We start from the raw sequence: 23,967 nt of genomic DNA, 5'->3' as shown, positions 1-23,967 counted from the left end.
AGCCTGGCTGAGTCCACTCTGCGGGAGGGACAGAGGACCCCTGTACCCTGGAAGCCTCCCTGTGGCCACTGGATTGCCTGTGATAAAGCAGGGTGTTTATCTGAGTTGTGAAGCTGTCAGGGAGAAGGGAGGAGAGATGTATTACAACAAACAGTGTTGAAAATGTATACGCTATCTCCACCCTTGCAGAGTTCAGCGCTCTGGGATTTGGGTTTGGGCTTTTTCTGTTAGAATTATAGAAACCGAGGTGCTTTCCATGCAGGCACACTCTTTGCAGAAATGCCTGCCATCTCACACTTCACTGGTATTTTGTCAGCTACCCTCTGTGCCTGAACCGGGTGTGACAATAAGTAACCAGGTTGATTTGTTAACAAATAAGAGTTTGTACATTTAAATGAGTGGCCCAGTCAAGCCACTGACATACACTTCAGTCCCCCCACATACCCTACTGTGCTTTGCTCACCTCCTCCTTTGAATCTGCCCTCAAAGGGCCTGGAACATTCTTCCTGTAGCAGCCTTGATGGCTTTATCTTTTGAAGGCGAATTTTATTTTTATTAATAAGCAAAAAGCTTTTGGAGCCATGACTTATAAATAAAGGAGGGACTCAAAATAATTGCTGGTACTATCATGGTTCCAAAAAATGAGGTATGACTGTAAAATAAGGTCATTGTTATGACCTGTGGCCCATAAACTGATCCTAAAGGGAGTACTTTAAAGGGTTCAACCATCATTTAGATCTTTAAATCTTGACATGTTTGTTAAAACAGCCTCTTTACTTAATAAACACGCTTAAGATAAACATAGCCTGAGACTGAGGAAGTTTTGCAAGCCCAGACCTAACCAAAGCAAGAAGACTTCAATATGAACTGAGGTGTTATCCCAAGTAAATCCCTTTTAGAAAAACATGAGGGCAAAACCTTTCCATGGAAAAAGTGCATACGACATCTTGCTAATTGACTCCAAAGCTACTGTAAGGAAAGGGGAACCCTGTGTTGGTTTATGTAGAGCCACATAGCACTGTGACTCAGGAAACTACAAATACGTCTTTGGAGCGGGCACTAGGCTGCAGGTTTTAACAAGTGAGTATTACAGGGAAGACATTATTTTAAATGTTGTTGGTATCTGAGAGGCAAAGGTAACATAAGGGAAATACTTGCTGTAAACTATGGAAGCAAAAATAGCAGCTGCCTGAAGTGGCCATTCTGGGTCCCTCCACTCTGGACAGGAGGGATGAAGGAGAGCTTGGGGCTCACCAACATGAACTTACCACCAATTTCATAAGAATTATATTAATTACTAGAAAATATTTATTGGCTTAAGACTTTGAGAGATTCCTCTAAACACGGGAATTCTTTTCAAAATTGTACTCTCATTCCACATTTTTCACTTGCTTTTCCTACCCCTCTTTATGCCTTTCCCCCTCATCCAGTTCAATGCTTTATCTGGGCATTTGTGTTTTGAGAAACCATCATGTCCACTTCTTAGCCTGTGACTTAAGTAATTAAGTGAAAGATATTTCTCAGTCGTGTCCGACTCATGCGACCCCAAAGGCTGTAGCCCACCAGGCTCTTCTATGCATGGAATTCCCCAGGCAAGAATACTGGAGTGGGTAGCCATTCCCTTCTCCAGGGGATCTTCCTGACCCAGGGATCAAACCCAAGTCTCCTACATTACAGGCAGATTCTTTACTGTCTGAGTCATCAGGAAAGCAGGCTCTCTAAAACCTGGACCCTTTCTGTTCTCCAAATCTCTTTCCAGCTGTTCCCTTTCTCAAATGCTCTGCTCCAGGCAAACTGGACACCTGCTTCCCCTGAATGCTTACAATTGCCCACACCTGAACCTGGTGTCCATAAATCAGACTCCACGGACCCACCAATGAAAGCAGACTTGCAGACATGAAACAAATTGTTTCTCAGCCAGAAGACCCAGCACAAGTGTCACTAGACTTCATTTCACAGGACAACTTGAGAAACTATATCCCTTCTTCAAAATGACGGAGGCTTGGGTAAGCGATCCAACAGGCAAATAGCAAAGTAGGAAGGAAGGAGATGCTTCTGTAACAGGTGTGGAGAGGAGGGAAGACATTCTCTGGAGGAGAACAACACTGACTTAACCCAAGTAGGAATATATGGGCTGCAATATTTCCTGTATATTTCTTGTTTTCCCTCTGGAGGGGTCCATTCCGGCTTGTTTGTTGTTAAGCCCCTGGTCCCCACCGCGGTGCCCAGAGGTGGGGAAGGGTGAGGGGGACACTTTGCCCTATACTCAACAGTGGAAGTAAAAGGTAAAATCATTCTCAGATTTTCCTTCAAGCTACCTCAAAATTAAGAGAGGTTCAAAAGGATCACCTTGACAAAACAGGAGAAGCTACCTGTAAAAGAATGATTTTAGGTTAGTCCTTGGCGTGTGTTATCTCCCAGGAAAGGGACAGTAAGAAAGGAAAAGTCTTCACTAGGACAAAGATAGAAAGTAGTGAAAGTCCTTTTCCTGCTGATTGTCCAAGCTGGGGATGAAAGGTCTGGAGCTGGAGTCAAGGGTGAGCTCCAGCACTGACCAGTGCCTGCAACTGTCTCTAGTTTTTTGGAATGAGAACAAGGCAGGAATCCCCTTACACGTTCGAGAGCCTGGACATCAGAGCCAGGCTCCAGCATCCTGAAAGGGTGGACCAACGTGCCCACCCCTCTTGCTGGGTGGGCAGTGGCAGCTGCCCTCAGTCTCTACCATTGCGATGACAGCATCTCTGACTGCTTTTGCTTTGGTGCCATGGATAGGAACTGTTCCTACTTTGTCCAAATGAGTTATATGATCTTCAGAACCTCAGGAGAATTATTATCTAAAGCACCAGAGGATAGCTAGGATTTTGGCAGTCTGGGCTTTTGTGGGAAAGTATTCTGGGCTTTTGTGGGAAAATTCCTTCTTTAGAATAGTTAGAAAGAATAGCTTCCATTCATCCAATGTGGAAACAGTTCTGAACTCCAAGCTGGAGCTAGGATTCTGTGCCAGGTTATTACTGTGACAATTACTTAATATTCTCCATGCTCATGGTATCGCTTCTTCCAGAAGATCTTTAGGGAAAACTTAGTTCAGTTTCCAGGAGGTTTTTGCTGAGCTGAAGATCACTGTGTGAATAATAATGCAGGCAACATATTCACATTTGGAGGGGGAACAAGGTTAATGGTCAAACCTCGTGAGTATCTCTGCTGAATCCATAATGAATGTTCTGATTTCTAAAGGAAGCCATAGCACTGAACTTCATTTGAGGACTTTCTCCACCCAGTGTTTTTAAAGTTACTTCTAACCATTAATCCTAAGGATGATACAGCATACATATATGCCATATGTACTTGTGAAAACGGGCACATAGGTAATTCTCTGGAACAGAAACAAATAAGCTGGAGGATAACAGATTCTTTGTCCTTTTTGTCTTAACCATTTGCATCAGAGAGCCTGGGTTGAACTCAGGGACGGTTGAGCACTGGAGTGGGAGAACCTTCTCCAGCAACTTTGTGAGGATTTTGCCGTGTCTTGCTGGGCTGGTGAGAGGACAGCTTGGTCTGGAGGTTGGGGGATGAAATATGTAACCTCAGAACAGCCTTTGTGTCCCAACCATGCTGTAAACTGGCCACGATTATGAGCAGTCTTCCCCACTGCTTCTTTGGCCAGGATCCCAGCTGGAGGAGCACGCTGGCTAGATTTGGGGATTGAAAGGGATTTCCTGGTACACACTGGCCTGGTTGGTTTCTGTAAAGCTTTCCATGACTGTGTAATACTGGCAACAACCGTAAGCTGATTTGGGGACTGGGGACAAGTCTGGCAGTAAATCCAAGTGAGTCTTCAAATTAACTCTCTCAAACCTGTCTCTGTAGTTTGAAGTATCTGAGAAACTGTCTCCTCTTTAGAGAGACAGTTTTAAATGTGCAGTAATGAGTAGTGTTCTTCTCTTGTCCACCCAAGCTGAGTCCTCGCCTACCTCTCAATCAAAATAACTAGATAGAACAGTTCAGATGTGCCTGGTGGGAAAGCAATTGGAGTGTTTGACTGTTGTCTTACAGAGCAAATAGGTGGCCCATTTCAAAATAGCCATCAGGAAGCATCAAAAGTTAGATGAGGTGAAACTACACGTCATGTATCACAGCCTCCTTAGTCTACACTATACCAACATCATCTCAGGCCATCAGTGAATTCTGTTAGCCTCCAGCCAAAGGTAACTCCAGTGCTGCTGGGAACTCTCAGAACTCAGGGCCTTCCCAGTGGCCTCCCTGGAGAGCATCTCCCTAGTATGGATTATCCAGCATGACTCAAACCTACCATGTGATTTCTGCATCTCTCAGTTCTCTTTGGCTCACAGTCTTATGGTAGATTTACTAGAAGCAACAGGGAAAGAAGTTGGTTTCATCCTAATTCTGGTCTCTTGAGGAGTTCTTCTCTCCAAGACTCTTCAGAAACATCTTAGGGACCACCCACCCTGCTCAGAATTGTGCCTTGTACAACCAGACTGGTTCCCAGCAGTGTTTGCTGTGGCTTTGGCTAGCTCCCAGGGAATTTCTGGAGCTCCAGGCTGGAGCTGTGGGGAGAGGAGCGGGGGTGATACAGTGAGCTCAGAGGATTTGGGAAAGACATCTTTGATAGAGGCGTTAATGAATTTCTAAATGAGCTTCTGTGTGTAAACTTGATAAGACTCTCCAGGGAGAAGGTCATCCTTACCTTTGCAACTCTAAATGTAAGTCATGGGTTGCAAGAAAAAATGGGAAATGTCAATTGCCATGCCAAAATGAAGGGAGAGGATATACGTATTGAACCAGTTTTAATGCTAAGTTTATGAAATGTAAGACTTTCAGGAGAACCTTCTCAGGGTACCTTTATTAAGATCGATGAGCTAACTATTTAGTCAGTGTTACGGGGATGCACACTTTAAAGGGGAACCCAGAATTTTTTTAAGGCCAATGAAAGGTTTAGCCACTATAGGTGAGTTTTGGAATCAAACTGCCTGGGTAAACCCTAACTCTGCTACTTGTTAGATGTGTGACTTCGGGCAGATAACCTAATCTCTTTATGCCTCATTTTTTCATCTGTTAAGTGGAAATAAGAACAGTACCTATATCACTGCATTGTTATGAGATTAAGAGAGTTAATACTGACCAAGGGCCTTGCATGCAGTGACACATAGTAAGTCTCCAATAAATATTAGTTATTATTACTAGATCAGGTTGCTGGAGGGAGGAAAGGATCTCCTTTTACAGTTTTTGTAAAGTAGAGCATTACAGTGTGACTCAGGAAACACAGGAAGACTCACCTTTGGGCAGGGGACAATGTTACAAGTAAAACCAGGTAGGTCTGATGTTCCGAACAGTCCAGAGTTACCCATTAAGCTCATTCTTTGGTTAATCTTCTCTGCCTTTTCAACTTATCAAAGACTCTTATTTTTTAGATTTCATCTTTCGTTAACACTAGTAAGGAGAATGTGGGTAAAGCTTGGCTGGTATGGTCTTTTCTAACTCACTTGGTTTCAGTTAGTGGTGAAAAAAGGAGCAAGACTTGAGGTAAGTTAGGTCTGGAATTTCTAGGCAAGACCAAGAGAATATAATTTGATGGGAGACATAAAAACATCAAATGTAAGAAGTGTACCAAAACTAAAGTTGATTTTACGCAATAATATACTGTAGTGAGAACCACCCCAGTAGCCATGAAAATTCTCTTAAGAATTGCCTTTCAAGGGGAAGATGGGTAACATGAAAATGATAAGTTTTTGTGTGAAAAAATGGGAAGGAAAAATGGGAGACTGTTGATAAATTGGATTTTTTTGCTAAGAAACATGGAAAAGAACATTTTTTCCATAGGATGGTTGGTAAAAGGCTATGATCAAGTAGGAGTCAAAAGAGTCAAAATGTGTATGGTATCCCCCGGGTGAACCTCACAGAGAAAGAGGAGGAAGAAAATGGCCCAGAGTAAAGTGTTTTTGTACTGGGCAGAAACACTGTGTTAACTTCTGGAGCAAACCAGCTTGTCTTTGGGACAGGAACAAGCCTCACCATCCTCCCCCGTAAGTTCTTTGCCACTTGAGAAAAAGCCCTTAATCTATAATGACCAGCTCTCACATCCCAGACACCTAATGAATTTCTAAATGAGCTTCCGTGTATTAACCTGATAAGACTCTCCAGGGAGAAGGTCACCCTTACTTTTGCAGCTCTAAATGTAAGACATGTTGTAAGAAAAAATGGGAAATGTCAATTGCAGTGCCAAAATGAAGGGAGTGGGTGTAAATATTGGGCCAGTTTTAATGTAAGTTTATAAAATGTAACCCTTTCGGGAGAACCATCACAGGGCACATTTATTAGTTTGTGTCTGCACAGCACAATCATCCAGTTAATTTGATTAATGTCAGTAGCTGATCCAAATATTTAGGTATTTCCTTGAGAAACCTTTTTTGGGCTCAAAATGGCCTGAATTGACTGTCACATTACCTAAATAATTGCCAGATCTGTTTTACTTTGTGCTGTAGAGACTCAGCCTAATAAAAACAAATGCTGCTGTGTTTTTTCCCTCGTCTGTCTCGTCTCCACACAGCAAGTTTTCCTTCTATTCAACAGCAACTCTGCACACAAAGACACCCAGCAAGCCATTTGACTTACGGCTGCTGCTGTTTTGCATTTATATGACTCCTTTCCTTGGAAGAGATTAAGACACTTCATAGGAATTATTAGCTAAACAGATTGACAGCCTAATTAGAAAGAAAGAAACAGATTCAGAGGATCTTTTGTGGCTGCCTTTCCTGCCCCTTCGTGTAGAACATTTGGTCAGATGGTTCTGCGAAACAGAGTGAGAAGCCGGGGGCAGGGGGGCGGGGGGTGTGCGGGTGTCTCTGCAGCACACCCCTTCTTAGCTGCATACGAGAGGTTGTTACGAGAGGGAAAATAGCACTAAATATGTCAGGGTGACTGACAGAGCTGGGAACATGTTTTTCCTCTAGAACTCCTGTGTTCTCACAAAGCAGAGCAGGACGAATTTTGACATCAGCTGTTGCTCTGTGGGCTACCCTTCTGTTTTCAGCCCCTTCCTTCTCCCACTCCTCTATCTAACTCCTTTCCCTCTCACACCTGAGTCTCATCCGCACCCCAGCACCAGCTCTACCACATACTAAAGAGGCTGCCAGCCTCTCTGGCCATCAGTGGTGTTGTCCTCAGCTCCATGAGTGACCCTCCAAAAGCTCAGGCATCTGAGGGAATCCTCCCAGCCGCCCCGGGTACCGAATGCCTGTATCTAGGCTGCAGCTGGGCCCGGGATGAGGGAGAGTCTCTGGAGGAAGGTCGGTCACAGAATCAGGACCACCATGGCCTTCGTGATGCGTGTGTCTGAGCCCCCTCCTCCCTGGAAAACTGTAGCTTCCACCTTGATTCCACGTACGTGGCTCTGAAGGGTGGCAGGTTTTTGTAGTGGAGTCAGTCATGGTGGAACTTTGGGAATGTGCTGCATTTGGGGTCTGGCACTCAAGTGATTGTTATGCCTCGTAAGTATAAGCATCTCTTCTCATTTCTGTGGGTTAGTATGTCAATCAAATAAAGGAGTTATCCCCCCACCCCCATTTCCCAGCTAGTCTCTGATGGGATACGATTTCTGGATCTAGCCACACTGCTGGATTCAGGCGATCAAATTCATTTTCAGATATAACTTCAACTGATTTCCGTTAATGCTGCCAACAGCCAAGGGAAATTAGAACGTGGTGGGAACCTAATCTATGCTCATCACTGCTGTGGGAGGGCAATCATTTCTTCTTATCCCCCGGCAGTCAGACTTAGAATTCAGCAGACCTTTTCCAGGCCTGTCTTCTCTGGCAGATTAAGTGACTGTGTCCGTTAACTTTCTTGAGGGAAAACATACAAGATAGATACATTCCCCTTCAGCTTTTCCTCAGAAAGCTTTTTGTTCGTTTTTTAGGCAGTACACTTTAGCTAAGATATTCCCTCCTATTCGTGTTAATAATATCTTGGCTTAAACAAGCAATTTCCCCCCACATTATTCAAAATGCATTGCTGCGTGTAACCCACTGCCCTCTCACCAGCCCTTTTGCCTTCACAACATTCTCTGAGAAAGTAAACAGGATCACACATCATCACACATAATTTCACAGAGAGAGAAGCTGAAGCGCAGACAAGTTAAATAATTTAAGTCAAACCCAAAAAGTCAGAACTGGGATTACAGCCTGAGATTCTTTGTTTTCTTACGGTGAATTATCTTGAGCTGTCATCTCTGTGAATTGAAAACATAATAAGCACAGGCCGTAGGAATTCGCTGGGGATGGAACTTAACCAAAACAAAAACTGATTGTTTGATGATTGCATGGGTGTTTGAAATGTATGCCCAGATCTTCTTTGCCACTGGTGATTGTTTGGTGTCAGAGATAGGGAGAAAGCAGAGGGGCCAGATGAGGGCAGAGCGCCTTGCTAAGCTCAGGGGTTTTTGTAGGCCTTGGTATCACTGTGTCTCCAACAGCGACAAACTCATCTTTGGGGCTGGAACCAGATTACAAGTTTTTCCAAGTAAGTCGTAGAAACCAAGCAGAGATTTTGCAAAAATGTTTTGTATAAACAGTCAACTGGCTTTGGTTCATCCTCACGGTACTGTGGGCCACCCTTCCCAACGCTGTGCTCTGTAGGGCTTTCCCCACTTCTGGCTGTCTGCTCCTCACTCCCCCGGGATACCATTTCTCACAGAGAAAGGGTTCTGTAAACCAAATCAGCTCAATCTGTGTGTGAATACCATGGTACTGACTAGAATCTTATCAGCAGTGAAAACAAGACAGTAGAAAATCAGATGCATCATGACTCCAGACAAATGATCTGTTTTTCTCGTTTGCATTTTTATTTAAAGTATCGGGGAAGGTGAAGCAAGTTCAGCTTCTCCCATTTAAAAACTGTTTATGAATTACTCTTCCCTTGTGTGCAGAGAGATCGAGATTGACTTTAGATGTTGAGTCATTTGATTTCATCATATGTGTCTGGAATCTATAATGGGCAAAGGAATCAAATGTAATTAAATGAGCAAATAATCTTCAATAGTCAATATTCCTACATTGCTTTATGTGCTTGGCTCTGGACTTTTATCTGGGACTTATCTCTAATAGGCTCCCCAGAAGGACAGTGAAGGTTTTTGTTAAGGTTTTTGTCTCTGTGTGGATGGCAACTATCAGTGGATCTGGGGCTCTGGGACCAAACTAATTATAAAGCCAGGTAAGTCTCAGAGATGTGACTGTAAGGGAGAAGAGACATGTTGAATAATACACGAGGCATAGCATGCAAATTACATTTTTAAGAACAATCCAACCTGCTGGAGAAAAGGCACTCGACCCAAAAGGGGTTTTCACTCCCAGCGAGAAGCAGTGTCAGCCACCAACTCTCTTGTTTGATCTGCTAGCTTCCAGAGTGAACAGTGCTTAACTCGCCCTCCAAGAGAGCAGAGTTGGGTTGTTACAAAGGTTGATTCCCTCTAAGATGGTTGGAATGCTTTCCCAAGGATATAACCAGTCTCACTTTGTCAAAAGAGAAGGCCAGAGAAAAGGCCAAGAGCCACAGTCAAAGGCCAAGAGATGAAAGCCGTGTTTGCCACTTCCCCAACATCCTTGTCTCTGGCTGCTATCTTGCATGGGGAAGCAGATGCTTGCAAAGCTTCTGGCCATTTGCTGGAGAACCCCCTGAGGTTCTGGACCTCAGCACAAGCCCCACAAGGATGTAGTGTAAAAGGTCATTTCAGGGCACCTGAAGTGTGTAAGGAGCCTAAAGGGACACCTGGCAAGTCAGTTCTCAAAGCAGTGGGACTCAGGAGTTCTTAGCCTGGGAAGACTAAGCCCATTCGCCTCCATCCTGCCATGCCCCTTCCTGTGGGTTGTTGTAAGGCACTGAAAGGCTGTGTGAATTATGGGGGTGCTGCCAACCAGCTCATCTTTGGGACTGGCACGCTGCTTTCTGTCAAGCCAAGTACGTGAGTAGTGGGATTCTGTGTCCCTGGGAAGCAAGTGGGAAGGAACAGCCACTCTTTGATGAAAGGGAAGGATGAAGGTAGATTTATTACCCCCTCCATCATTCCTTATCTAGTCAGGCTCTCAAATGTCCTAATCTCCTCATAGCACCACAAAGTCAGAGAAGGGAAAATGGGCTAGTGTTAAGATAAATCCCAGAAAGAAAAACCCCTGAAAAATTCTCATCTAAATGTTACAGGCTTTCTGCTCAGTGAACTTGATTTCCAGGCCATTTATCAGCTCTGGTCCTACCTTTATCTAGATAGATACAACCTCTCCTAGCCTGTTTGTGCAGTTGTGTGTGAGCCGGTCCAAGCATCTTATTTTTCTTCCCAAAGAGACCTGAGAGCTATGGTTGGTGAGATTGCTAACAAGGCAGACAAAACTGACCCATGGTAGGGGAGGCCAAAGACGAGGCTTAGGGTGGGCTGTGGTTGTCATTTAGACACTAAGTCATATCCAACTCTTTTGCAACCCCATGGACTGCAGCCCAGAAGGCTCCTCTGTCCATGGGATTGCCCAGGCAAGAATGCTGAAGTGGGTTACCATTTCCTCCTCCTGGGGATCTTCCCAACCCAGGGATCAAACCCACGTCTCCTGCACTAGCAGGCAAATTCTTTACCAGTGAGCCCCCAGGAAAGCCCTAGGATAGATTAGGTCAGTATCAAAATGGTGATCCATGGAACACCTTCCCCATATGTCCTGCATCTGTTTCCCTTTTCGTTTTCCCTAGAATACATCCTTTTGGCTTGTTCTGGACACTCACTGCTCCCAAGCTAAGAGGAGAGAAAATTAGTCCTTAATTCGCTCTTCAAATCTGAAGAAGCAACAAGTCACAGTTATGTTGAGGATGAGATCTAGTCTCGTCTCTCCAAGTTCAAAATCCTGTCACCAAGGCCCTGATCTGGTGTCACCGTCTTAGATGCTCACTCCTCTCTGTTCTCTTCAAGTCTCAGTGTATGTGTTAATATGTGTGTTAAAACTCAGCCAGTGCTCAGCTTAGTGATAAAAGGGCTCTTGTGTGCCCTTATCCTTGTCTTTAGGATACAATCTTTCTTGTAACAGAAAATGTTCCCTTCTTTCATTTATTTCAGAACTGGACTTTCTTAAAGTGTAGTAGATGGTGTGTTATAACTCCCTTGCTCATCTGAAACATCATAAGAGTCCATGGTGGCACTTCTTTAGGAAAAGATAAGATGGTTTGTCACTTGTTACTCTTCCCTGGTGAAATATCTTCTTAGGCTGCCACATAGACCCTATCGCATAGTGAGAAAGCTTGGAAATACCCTGATCAGTGAGTAGGGAACAGGACCATGGCATCTGGGTGAAGTCTGGACAAGAATTCAGACAGCTCTGAAGCTGGAAAACATTCCTGTGGGTATAGGAAGGCATCATCGTTCCAGACCTGTCTGTCTAGGGCTAGGCTCACACGTATGAGAAGAAGAGTTGTTAACAGATTAGTTGATTTGGCCATGGCAGATTGAAGCCTAACAATGAAAAAGGTCTTAAAAGCTCCTACATTTGGTCTTTTTTAAATAAAAATTATTTGCTTTTTGTAGCAGAACCAGTATTTTCTTCTTATCATAAAAGACCGTCTTCCAGAAACACAGGGAAAAAAACATGGGGAATCCAATGCCCCTTCACTCCCGAGCCATGTGTGCGGCGGGGTTTCACTAGGGGTTTCAGTAAAAGCAGGAAATGCTGTGGGGACTGACAATTCCAGAATCTTCTTTGGAACTGGAACCCAGGTGGTGGTAAAGCCCAGTAAGTGGCCCTGTTCTATTTATACTTGACCAAACAAATAAATCCTGTGAAGTTAGTAGAGATTTAATTTAATATGTAGACAAATGTACCCTTTGAAAAATGACTTTCGCAAATGCATGAAACATTCATGGTTGTTGAGAATAGAGCAATAATGATAAATGGATACAGAATGAGACCAGCCCAAATTGCCTTTAATATGGTAGCTCAGCTCCTCTTTTTAAAGAGATACTGGAGTCATGAGTTATTTACAGCCACAGTATCTCTGAAACTATGCTCTGCAATGATTTGTGTGTTTACTGTAACGTTGCCCACAGAACTTGTCTTCCATTCTACTGAAAATGAGCATCTATCTCATTTTAAATGCTCCTCATGTGGATAAGGTAACTTCTTTGTTGCTCATGCCTGCATATGTATTTATTTCTAAAAGATGCAATATAAAACCCAAACATTACCCCAGTTTGACAAAGGTCCACATCTAGTCCTATACATGTCAAATTTCACTAAAAGCATAGCTTTACTGTTCAAATGCAATGGGAGAAAGAAACAACTGAGATAAATTGACGATCCCAGATGGCTTATTAACACCTGAAAGGGAATTCAGAGTGAAATAAAATGGCAGGCATGATGACAGCATTTTTATTTAATGATCAGTTCCTCCATGGGGAGTAAAAACTTTTTAAACATGCCTCACTGGGGAGGAGGGAGATAATGAATTCAGGAGCCTGGCATTCCTGGGGTGTACCTGGGATGTCAGTTTCTCCACAATACTTTTTGGAAACAAAGCGACTCATCCAAATGTCAAGTCAAAAAAGTAATAGTAAGAGGCAGGTGTTGTCAAGTTGACTGACTGAGTTATGAAACTCTACATTAGTTTATAATTGAAACTATGGACTGACCAACTGACCACAGAGCTTTGAAATAGAATGGCCTGATCTTTGAATGGTTTAACTGTGGGGAATGACCAAAGACAAAGAAACGAGCTAGAGGACTCCATAAGTTTGGTTTGCGCTGTGTGCTCTGCTACACTAAGTCACTTCAATCATGTCTGACTCTGCCACCCTGTGGACTGTAGCCTGCCAGGGTCCTCTGTCCATGGGATTTCCCAGGCAAGACTACCGGAGTGGGTTGCCGTGCCCATCTCCAGGGGATCTTCCTGACCCAGGGATCAAACTCACATCTCTCATGTCTCTTGTACTGGCAAGTGGGTTCTTTACCACCAGCACCACCTGGGAAGCTCAGGTTTGCTTTAGAGCTAGCAAATATGACCAATCCATGCGAATCCTTTTTAATAACTGTGATAAAGACACTTTGGGGGTCAGGTAGTCAATGAGGAGGAAACAGTGGGGTTTGTTTTTTTATGGGTCAAACAAGGATTCAATCAGGACTGGGGGTAATGCCATCCAGTGTCCATCTCTTAGTGGTAAGGAAACCATGGACTGTGAAAGAACAGCATTCCCTGAAAGGCTAGAGTCCTTCTGGGCCAAGGGATGACCCGCACTACCACTCATAGGGCAGGTCTATAATCAGTGTAGCAAACATATGCTTGACCTCAGGTAAGGTGTCTTCAGGGTGAGGTGGTACGGCCTCTCCAGAACAGAGCCCAGGATGAGGCGAGGGCTCTGTGAAACAGTTCTGTCTCAGGTGAAATTCAGATGTGTGTCTTGCGTAGCCCCTTCCTGCCCCCATCTTTCTTCAGACTCTGAGGAGTGGGCGTCTAGCTGGGTAGCTGTCTGCTCAGTCGTTTTTCACCTGCTGCCACAGAATTGTGTTAGATATCACAAAGGAATTCATTGAATTGTTGCTTTTATCATTCACTCTCAGTGTCAAATGAGGTCGTCCAATTTCCTCTCTGCATATTTGCAGCAAGCAGCATAAAATTGAAGCAAAACAACCAGGAGACACAGAGAAAGATACCTGAAGCGATAACAAGGCCTGTTTATTATAGTAGAAAGGAAAGTGTCCTGTGAAGGTGAGATAGCCATCAAGCTTTCCTAAAGAGTCACTGGGAGTTTTTGTTGTGGCCCCAATCACAGTGTGAACAAACCGCTGGCAAAATTGTCTTTGGAAGAGGGACTCAGCTTCATGTTCTCCCCAGTAAGTGCTGTTCATGTGATTTTCTGATATTGACTCCCATTGACTGAAAGTGGTTTGGTGTTGGGTGGGAAAAGCTTTGGCTCTAAGATATGTGGGTAGCCTCTAGTTCCTGAGTCCTTCTGCTCTACAGAGAGGCCCAGTCCTTGACCCTTCCACAGCCTAGTCAGATATCAAATTCTTTCCCTTCTAGAGCTTGAAAAGTTGCTGCCAGTGCTTTTGGTGCTTAAATATTAATTATCCTTTCCATGGTTTATACATGCAAAGATTCAAAAATTGTGAAACTTTGTCAAGGGTCATTTTCAAGTTTCCCCTCCCCCACCCAGGCTGCTTCCCACCCCCTCATGGACTTTGGACACATCATTAAATCCAGGATGATTTCTGACTTCAACAAAGTGGCTTTGGAAATGACCCCAGCCTATCTATGACCCCTCCTCTTCCATTCTTCATAAAAGACCCACTTTCTCTGTTCAGCCTCTGCTAAAATTCCTGGCTCTGGTGCCCCACGCCTTCGCATTTCCTTTGTTCCAGGGATGAGTAGGAGATAACTTTTTTAAGAGCTACTTTAATGCCAGAGGCAACAAAGATGGTGTGTCAGCCAAGAACAACATCTTGTGTTGAGCCTTCTCACCCTGTGCCGTTTTCCAAATCCTTTTCTTCATTTAGGTAAAGCAGCCACTCCTATTTATTCCTAGCACAGCAAAGAGTTCATTATGAGGCCAGAGACAAGGGTTTCCTTTGGAATATATTTCACAGGCTAACAATAAGCTGGAAGTTTGCAGATAGTTCACAAATGCATTCTCAGGCCACAACTCCATGTATGGAAGCCAGTATGGGCTTCCAGGGAGAAGGAAGCAAAGATGTGCTAAGGGAAAACAAAAGCTATGGTTTAGTGGGGGAGATTTCTGGATGATTCCACCCAGGGAAAAAAATTAACATGAAGAAACACTCAGAAAATCCCCAAGGCCAGGCATTCAGAGTTTTTGTGATGAAGGCAATCACTGTGGGGATTCAGGAAACAGGCAGCTTGTCTTTGGAAAAGGCACAAGACTTGCTGTGACTCCAAGTAAGTGTCCCTGGCCATCCCTGATTTTGATCAGCAATAGCATCTACGCTTACATGATTATTTTCGGTGAACCTATGAATGCTTTTTTTCCCCAGGAAAGGTCTAGTAGGAGCTGGGAAGTTAGTACTTGGCAGGAAGATGAACAGGTTACTCTGACATAATTCAAAAGCCAACCAGACAATCAGGGGCAAGCCTCATACCTCACCGTGGCCTCAGCCTGTCCAACTGGCTCTGGCCACATATCCTGCCCAGTTCTCTCCCCTGATATCAGGAGCCCAAAACTCTAGGAGCTTTTCTGAGATCTAAGAGCCACTTTTAAATATATTGTGGGTTTCTGTCTAATGTTGTTATTCATTTTAATTTGTCTAAATAATATATGAAATTTTCTCATTATAAAAGCAATCCAAATCACAGATAAAGCCAATATTCACCCTGACCTCCTATTCCTTCAGTATCAGTTTCCTCCCCAAAGGTGACCCTTGGGACTGATTAGGTGAGTTGTGATGAGTTTCTCCTTGGAGAATGACATGAAATCTCCTGTCTTCAGTGAAGGCAACTCAAGACATAAAGAACTCAGACTGCAGTTTGCAGATTTCAATTAGATATAAGGAACGGTTATATCCTTGAATGCAAAGGCTATTGGCAAAGGAGAGTTACCTTCCTAGGAGCTCTTGAAGAATACATTGGTCTTTGGTCCTTGGCTGAAGACAGGAAGATGGACCAGGTGACCTCTGAAATCCAGCCAGGTCTCTGTAGGACTCAGGGATGGTCCACCTGGCGGCAAGGGTCTATAACAGCCCTTCTCTTCGGCCTGTCCTCTGGTTGGTGTTTCAGCCTGAGCTTTTGTCAGCAGTGCTCCTATACTGTGCATGGTTTGGTTTTTCTCAGCATCTGTGGGGTTTTTGCAAAGAAAGGAAACTCTGTGCCTACTCTGGGACTGGGAGTTACCAACTCACCTTCGGGAAGGGCACCAAACTCTTGGTCACACCAAGTAAGTTCTTCTTTCTGGCTAATTATTCTTCCCAAGATGCCTGCCTTCCATCATGCAGAAGCTGTCAAAACACAGGTGGTGTTTTCTTTGCTTGGTTTGTGTTGGGTGGTTCATGATACCAGTTGGAAAACAAGGTTATTAATGCACATATCCTCTGGGGCATTGTACTTGGCTTTTAAGATCCATGTAGTTTCTCCCAGAGAAAATATGTGAACCTTCACAAAGAGGAAGGCCCAGGGAAAGCCGAGGGGGACGGGGGAGGCAGGAATTGGATGAAAACAGATAAAGGGCTTGCAGAAACAACAAACAAGAGGCGATCCCAGGAGGCCACGCAGTAGCCACCTTGAGCAAACTTCCCAGGAGTTGCTCCTGCCAAGGCCCTTTCTCTCAAGGAAAATTACAGCAAATAGAATTGGACTGGGAAGTTGCTAGTTATTAGTATTCATCCCACATTCTAACCTAATTACAAGGAGATTGTTTTGGCCATGGGCAGTCATTTCAGGTTTTGTTTTCCTGCTTGCCTCCTCCACCTCCACCTGTCTTCCTAGAGGCCCAAGTCAAGGTTATTGCAATAGCACTGAACACTGTGTAACACCGGTACAGGCAAATTAACCTTTGGGGACGGGACTGCGCTCACTGTGAAGCCAAGTAAGTTGTGTTCTTCTTTGTCTGTGCCTTCAGGGGCAATCAATCAAATCGTTAGTTTGAAAAATACTTTAATCCTGTGCATCTGCTTGGGCTCTTTATTAATGTTCTTTCCCCAGGCCAAAGAGAGTTGGTTTCTTTCTCTGCTTTAAAATGAGATGTGCATGTACACATGTGCTCATGCACACACACACACACACACACACACGCTCTGGCTCATGGTGAGGGGCTTTCAGGAGCATAGACTGCATTTTCAAAGAAATCGAGATATAAACAATAACTGAGCCAATGAGAAAGTCAGGAAGAACATCCAGAGAAAATGCCCCACCCCGGTCTGGCTTCTCTGCACGTTCTCAGCCAAATAGGGGGCTTTGGCTCTGTCTGATGGTCTAGGGCAGGGAATTCCTCAGCTTCTCTCTGTAATGAATTCTAAAATGTAGCAGCCTTTGCTGCCAGAAATAAAGTACAACTGACTTTGATTACCCATGGGTGCACTGCGATTTAAATCTCTGAAAAGAACCCCTAGAACTTTAGACATCTAGTTTGAGAATAAAATGCCTACAGTTAAATATGAAATTCAGCACTGAATCTCTTTCTGCAGCATCTCTGAGATGCCATGTGTCCCTCAGGACACGAATCAAATGATTAGGAATTAGGCGTTATAGTCTGAGCTTTGGAGACAGAAAAACCTAAATTCAAGTTCTGGCTCCATTACTTTACCAGCTGTGTGATCCTGGACAAATTAATGAACCTCTCTGAGCCTCAGTTTCCTCATCCATAAGATAAGGATAAAAATATCTCTACCTTATTATGCTATTGAAAGGATCAAATAAAATAACAGCTAAAATATTTAGCATAGTGCCAAAATATGGAAAGAGCTCATTAAACCCTAGCTATTAATAATAATGATAAACACCATCTCCAACACACAGTAACACTTTTGTTTCACCCCTCAGGCTCTTCTGTCAAGGCTCTGTCATGCATCAGGAGAAGAGCTGGCAGGAGGGGAGGGTGGAGAATGTCAGCCTGCTCTATGAAATTCTTCACCTGGGATTGGAAAGTGTCTAAAGGGAAATAGAAAGAACCCTGGCTAATTTAAATACAAAATCATCCAAATGTCAGAGGCAGGGGAGAGATTTCTGCAGAGAGCTGCATGGCCCGAGCTCCCGAGGCTACACAATAGCCCCTTAGAGCAGGGATGCGGCTCACAGTGTCCTAAGGTGATGGCTGTAGCAGCTGAACCTAGCACCATCCTCTCAGCAAGCTGACCCCAGCACAGCTCCCTCCCAGACATGAGCTCCCCATGCGGAGGGCCAGGGACAGAGGATGGCAGCTTCACAGGGAAGAGCTACTTGCCCCCAGATTGCATCTCTGCTCCTCTAGGTAGTAATGCTCATGAGAGATATGATGCCTGAAGATAGCCTCTAAATGAAACTCTCAGACCCAGGGATGGAGAATCGGGAGTCTATAGAGGCAAACTGGGCCAGTTAGTATTGAAGAAAAGGGATGGAGGGTAAAGTGGGAACCTAGTCATAGCTAAACCTGGGAGAGGACGCATTAAACAAAAGCTGGAGGTGCTGTGTTGCCCAGCTCCCTGCCTGACCCCGCCCTGGGACTCAAACTCAGGACATGGCTAATACTGCAAGAGGAAGGGAGTTAGGTTAGTGGTAAAACCGTCCTAATAGGTTTGTGAACAGTGAAAATGAGCTGTCAGGAGTAGTTGCCAGGGCACTTTCTCTGGAGGGTTTTTGAAAAGGGATAGACACCCTCCTCTCAGGGCTGACTGAAGCGCAGCCCTGCCTGGAGGCAGGAGGAGAAAGAGACACTCTCTAAGCCTCTTCCCAGCCCTGGAGCTGCTCTGTGAAAAAAATTCTGGCTCATTAACACAGAGCTGCCTCCTTCAGGGCACCAGGGTTGCTGGGTTAAGTTTGGGAACCCTTGCTTGTTGTGTCCCAAACTCCCTTTGTACTCAGACTGAACAGGATAAGCATCCTAAAGCTACAAACACAGAGTCTGGGTCACGGGTCATTGGAGGTGTTGAGATATGTGAGTTGGGGGTGGGGAGTGGGCTCTGGGGGGCTCTGAGGGCTTTTTGTAAAGCCCAGGGGCACTGTGGGAATAACTATGGCCAGGGTTTGATCTTCAGTGGAGGAACCAGACTGTCTGTGCAGCCCCGTAAGTATGGAGAGGTGGGAGCAGAAACCAGCCTGTGCTTGAGGCCTGGGTCCATTGTGACGTTGGAGCCAGGATGGAAAAGAGAGTAAGGAATGAGAGGGATGTTTATTCAGGGAGGAAGATCGCAGGACTGTGTGAATAATACTGGGGAAATTACACGGGAGGTTTCCCTTCTCAGGAAGGCTTTGTCAGGGGAGAGCTGAGTTGGCAGGTTTTTGATGCTGAGATAATCACTGTGGGGAAGGACAAGGCTTCTCCCTCATCTTTGGGAAGGGGACAAGGCTGCTTGTCAAGCCGAGTAAGTGGCATCCAATTTGACTTGTGCTCTGAATATGATAATCTCCAAGAGAAGACCTGCTCTCTTTCCCACAGGGTCTCCTTGGGCCAGAAAGACATTCTAGAGGCTGAGCAGACCAAGGCCCGGAGCCTGGTCATCTTCCTTGTCTTTAAAGGAGCTCTGGGAGGTGCAGGGGGGAGGAACTCACCAGGACCCCACCGACAGCCCAGACTTGGGGTCCGTCCACGCTGTCAACCTTCCAATAAGTAAAAGCGTCTGATGGCAAGTCTTCCTCAGGAGGAGATGCCAGTAGAGTTATGCCCATTTCATACACTTAAAAACTGAGGCCTCTCAGAGACTGACATATTCTAACAGGAACGGAACTCAGGGAGAACAGTTTTTCTGGTAGACGGTTGGATTTGAAACAGAAGGTTATTTAAATGAGAGGGTAGCTGTGGTAACCAGCTTTCACCTGAGCTCCAGGTGCTGAGCACTGGGTAGGGTTTTAGGTAAACTCCTACCTAGACCATGGGGTTTTATCACTGCAGAGCCCAGTCTTCCCTAAGCCTGGTCTTCATTAACCCAAGCAGCGCTACTCCCTGGCCCTGCAGCCTTGGAAGTGCAGCTCCTGGCAACATCATTCTTGGTGTCTTATAATAAGAGAAATTAGAAGAGAAGCAAGGGAAAAGCTTATATCTCGGATCATGCAGTTCCCTCATTTTGTAGCAAGATTGTTTCCCCATGAGCCATTTGTCTTCATTTAGCGGCTGTCTTCTCTGGGGAAGCCATTTTGTAGAGGTGTTTGTCACAGTGTGACAACTGACGGCTGGGGGAAATTGAATTTTGGAGCGGGGACCCGGGTTGTGGTCACCCCAGGTAAGCCTGATTCCCTGGAGCCTCAGCTGTCCTTAATTCTAACCCGTGTGCCAAGTATTTCTAGCTGAGATCATGAGAGACATATTTGAAAGGAAGCCATTTTGCTGAACAGCAGTACCCAGAGCCATTAAGCAAAAGTGAGAGACCAGTTTGGTGTTAAACAGTAACATTTTTGGAAAAACAGGAATCCTCATTATTCCCTATCAGTCCCCTGTGTAGGTACCTGATTTCCCTTATAAGGAAAGAACTTACAGGAGAATGTAGAGCCGTGATTCACACCATGGTGTGGGAGAGATGGGCTGTGGATTCTGGAGGGTTAGGATTAGAAATGTGTTCAGGAAGATTGGATGTGTTTTTGACAGGCTGTATAACACTGTGTGAATTATAACCAGGGAGGAAAGCTTATCTTCGGACAGGGAACCGAGTTATCTGTGAAGCCCAGTAAGTATAAATGTGTATCCCTGGATTAAGCAATGTCTATGGATTAAAGGCTGATTTAGACCCAATTATACACTATCGGAAGAATGTTTAGAAAGTGTGAATGAGCGTCAGATAGAAGGACAAAAGTCCCCTGGCTAGGATCTAACATCTGTGTGCAAAATGGGCCATGTAGGGGAGTGTCTGGGAATTGTTCCCAGAATATATTTGGTGAGACAGTGATATGTGACTGATTACTTGAGGTGCTGACTAGGATCTGTGGCCCTAGATTTGTACCATCATCAGTGACAAGACTTCTTCCTTTCCAAGCCTCTAAGGCACTATTCTTTTTGGCTAAGATTATGTCAATTTATAGAAGGAACCTTGTAAATACTGATCATTGACCAAAATAACTGTGATTCGCCTCTCCCAAGGTCTAAAAATCACTTTTAAAACAAAGTTTATTCATGAGTACTGTTGGGACAATTTCTGTTTCTGAGAATTTAGGCCAAAAATGTGTATAGCATAGCCTCGTGGAGCGGAGAGAACCCTTAAAAATCATCTTTTCTGACTGTCCACATATAAGGAAACTGAGGCCCAGGGAAGAGACAGATCATGGCCCCACAACCACTCTATGGTTGAGCTCAGGCTAGAACTTAAGTCCCTATCATTAATTCTCCTGGATAGGGCAATCTCCTGGTGGTGTAACCCAGAGATACTCAGAGCAGTGGAGAAATATTCTCTGTCCTGGCTTTGTGAGTCTTCTTGGATGAAAAGATGTAAATACTGGTTTGACCTATGAAATCAGAGAGCGCTTATCCTCTCTATATATTAAAAGCGTATGTTTGATGCCTAGAACTCTGTAGTAGAAAGTGAGAAGCAAAGGTTCCCTAAAAGAAGGTGAGATTTTTAAAGACAAAAAAGGCTTTCTTTATGATTTGTAGATAGGCAGTTTGGTTACTCCAGATCAAACCTAGTTTGACAGTCCTAATTTTCAAAGTAATCGCCAGCCCTTCACTCTGTGCTCCGGCCAACCTGGCCCGTTGGCTCCTGGTTTTTGTTGTTGGGCTTATCACAGTGCTTCCTCTAGTTCAGGCTGGCAACTGACCTTTGGATCTGGGACCCAACTGACTGTTGTACCTGGTAGGCCATCACATTTAAGTAATATTTTCATGAATGTATTAATCTATAAATGTATAGTGTATATTTATGTAACATAATAGGCCTGCAGGTGGGGTGGGGAGAGAAACTAACAACACATACTTTAACAGGTAAATAAGAAGAGACTTATTTATCAAAGACCAAAGAGAAAGAAGCCTTTCTGCCAAGTTTGGAATAAGAGTTGGTGAAAATGAGTAGAAAAGAAGCTGCCCTAACCTAGAAGAGCAACAGATTTCATAATGGGAACCTCTGTTTCTCATAATATTTTCACTAGAACAGGTGAAATGCTACAAGATGGTTTTAACAGAAATTATCTTAAACCAAGTCTAGTTGGCCAGCTATGTTGCTAGCCCATCCTGGCTTATTTCTACATAAGTCCTTAAACACAAAAGTGTCTATTTAAGATATTTAAATGAAGCTCTATTTCTATAGCTTTCTCATGCCCTTCCAGCGAAGCATTCTTGTAACACACTGCTTATCATTTCTACAAGTAAGAACAAGTAAGCCCTTTGCCCTCCCAAACTGTATAAGTATTATAATTACTTGCCTTAGACTGAAGTCACCTCTATTTTATTTCTCATAACTGTGTTCATTTGTTGAGATTTGTTTAAATCCAAACAGTGTGGGCGTCTAACTGTTGGCACTGAGGTTTCCTTTCTCTTGAAAGTGTCAGCAAAATATTTTGCCCATAAATAATGTTTCATCTAGACTTGCAAATGACAGCCAAGTCTGCGGCCTCTTTTTTTCCTCCCCCTTCCTAAAGGGAATATGCAGGCAGAGAGCAGGAAAAAAAAAAAAGCCAAAACCTACAGTTTCATTGTGGGGGCTGGGCGGGGGCTGTTAAAGTACATTTGGTTATATAATGGAGGTACTTTGACCGATAGGACGCAGTGATCTTGTTTGATCATATACACAGACACTGCTAGCTTGCGGGTGTGGTTCAGGGTGTCCTTGAAAAGAAGCTCAGGTCAGGTTGCCAAGCATGACACAGACCCAGGTCCAACTCAGGGAGAGAAGCTCCTGGATAGCCCTGGAACTAAAGGCAGAATCAGGATTCTCCTTACAATCTAGTCTATCTGAGGAGAACTTCCATTTATAATTAGGAAGAGAGAAGGGTAAAGAGCATTTATTTGCAGAGTCCTTATTTCAAATATTGTGTGTATGGAGCACAGAAGACGCAAGAATGAGCCCAAGCAGGAAACGAAAGAAAAGAAATCAATAAAACCACTGAAGAAAATCAGATGCCCTTAACTTGCCTGTCTTTGATAATGAATGTGCCTTCTTCATTCATTCCTCACTTGGGTTTGTGAATTTTCTAGGAAAGTAGCAAAAGAAAAAGAAAACTGGTGGCATTGGGTTAGTCTTGGCCTAGCTTGGTTAGTTATCTCTGGATAGCACACCTTCCTTTTAGAACGTCCAGGAGACTTTTTGTAATGGTAGTAAACATGGTGTATAACACCAACAGATTTTACTTCGGATCTGGGACAAAACTCAGAGTAAAGCCAAGTAAGTGACAGTTGTCTATAAGAAAAAGTCACCAGCATATTATCCTAAATTCCTCTTACCAGTCTGTATTGATTTTGAGTTCTTTTATTTTGTTTTTTGGCCCTTGTTCATACATCCCTTAAACAGATATAAAATGTAGTAAACAAATCCTATGATTCAGCAAACATTTTGAAACTGCCAACCATACTCTTGGGATGATATCCCATATAAGGAAAATTCTCAGATTTTAACTGTAGTTGCTTTTATTATTAGTTGGCTCAAAAAAAAAAAAAAAAAAAAAACTATTTGGACATAATTTAAAAAGACTATGAATATCCAGGACCTCAGAAAGGAGATATTACAAATTAAAATTTTATTAAATTAAAATTATATAATTATATTAATAATAAATAATCTAATAGCTATATTTACTGAGCACTTGCTATGGTGCAAATGCCTCTCATGCTTTAACTCACTTAATCTTCCTCACAATCCTGTGAAATAGTTGTTGCCATCCCCATTTCACAGATGAGGAAACTGTGAAAGTGAAAAATAAAACAAGAGGTTAAAATAGTTACCAGAGGGCTCTACACAGGGGAGGCCTCAGGGCAGCCTGCCCGTCCCCGCAGCCCACTCTCTTATCCAAGGCAGGGTTTGCGTAGGAAGACGTAGCACTGTGACTCTAAATAACTACAAGCTCACCTTTGGATCAGGAACCACAGTAACTGTGAGAGCAAGTAAGTAAAAAGGAAGAAACAAGAATAACTTTAAAACAAAATGGTGGGCACAATTACAAGCAATCCCACCTGGGGAGCACAGTGGTCAGTAATGAAATTCGAAAAAGCTTTCCGGGTTTGCATTAGGACAAAACCTGCCTGCCTCAGGGTCGCCCTCACATCCTCCTCCATCCCAAATGGCTCTCCTCCTCAGGAGCACCTTCACAAGGATAAATGTGTCAAGAGCATTGGCTTTAACGTCAGATGAAAACCAAGCTAGCTATCTGGAATTC

General features: G+C 43.9%; 1 long non-coding RNA gene and 1 gene segment (V, D, J or C); one reads left to right on the top strand and one right to left on the bottom strand.

Moving 5' to 3' along the window:
• LOC109564828 (T cell receptor alpha chain constant-like) overlaps positions 1-23,967 on the top strand; it is a 76,360-nt gene that overhangs the window by 22,863 nt on the left and 29,530 nt on the right.
• On the bottom strand, positions 241-23,240 carry LOC139185218 (uncharacterized). The gene is made up of 2 exons (XR_011568770.1): positions 15,589-23,240; positions 241-13,523 (listed from the first exon to the last, which is right to left on the bottom strand). It is a non-coding gene; the product is annotated as an uncharacterized lncRNA (long non-coding RNA).

Source organism: Bos indicus, chromosome 10 (assembly GCF_029378745.1).
Source record: "Bos indicus isolate NIAB-ARS_2022 breed Sahiwal x Tharparkar chromosome 10, NIAB-ARS_B.indTharparkar_mat_pri_1.0, whole genome shotgun sequence".
Classification (NCBI taxonomy): domain Eukaryota; kingdom Metazoa; phylum Chordata; class Mammalia; order Artiodactyla; family Bovidae; genus Bos; species Bos indicus.
This window is presented reverse-complemented; position numbering and strand designations above follow the sequence as displayed.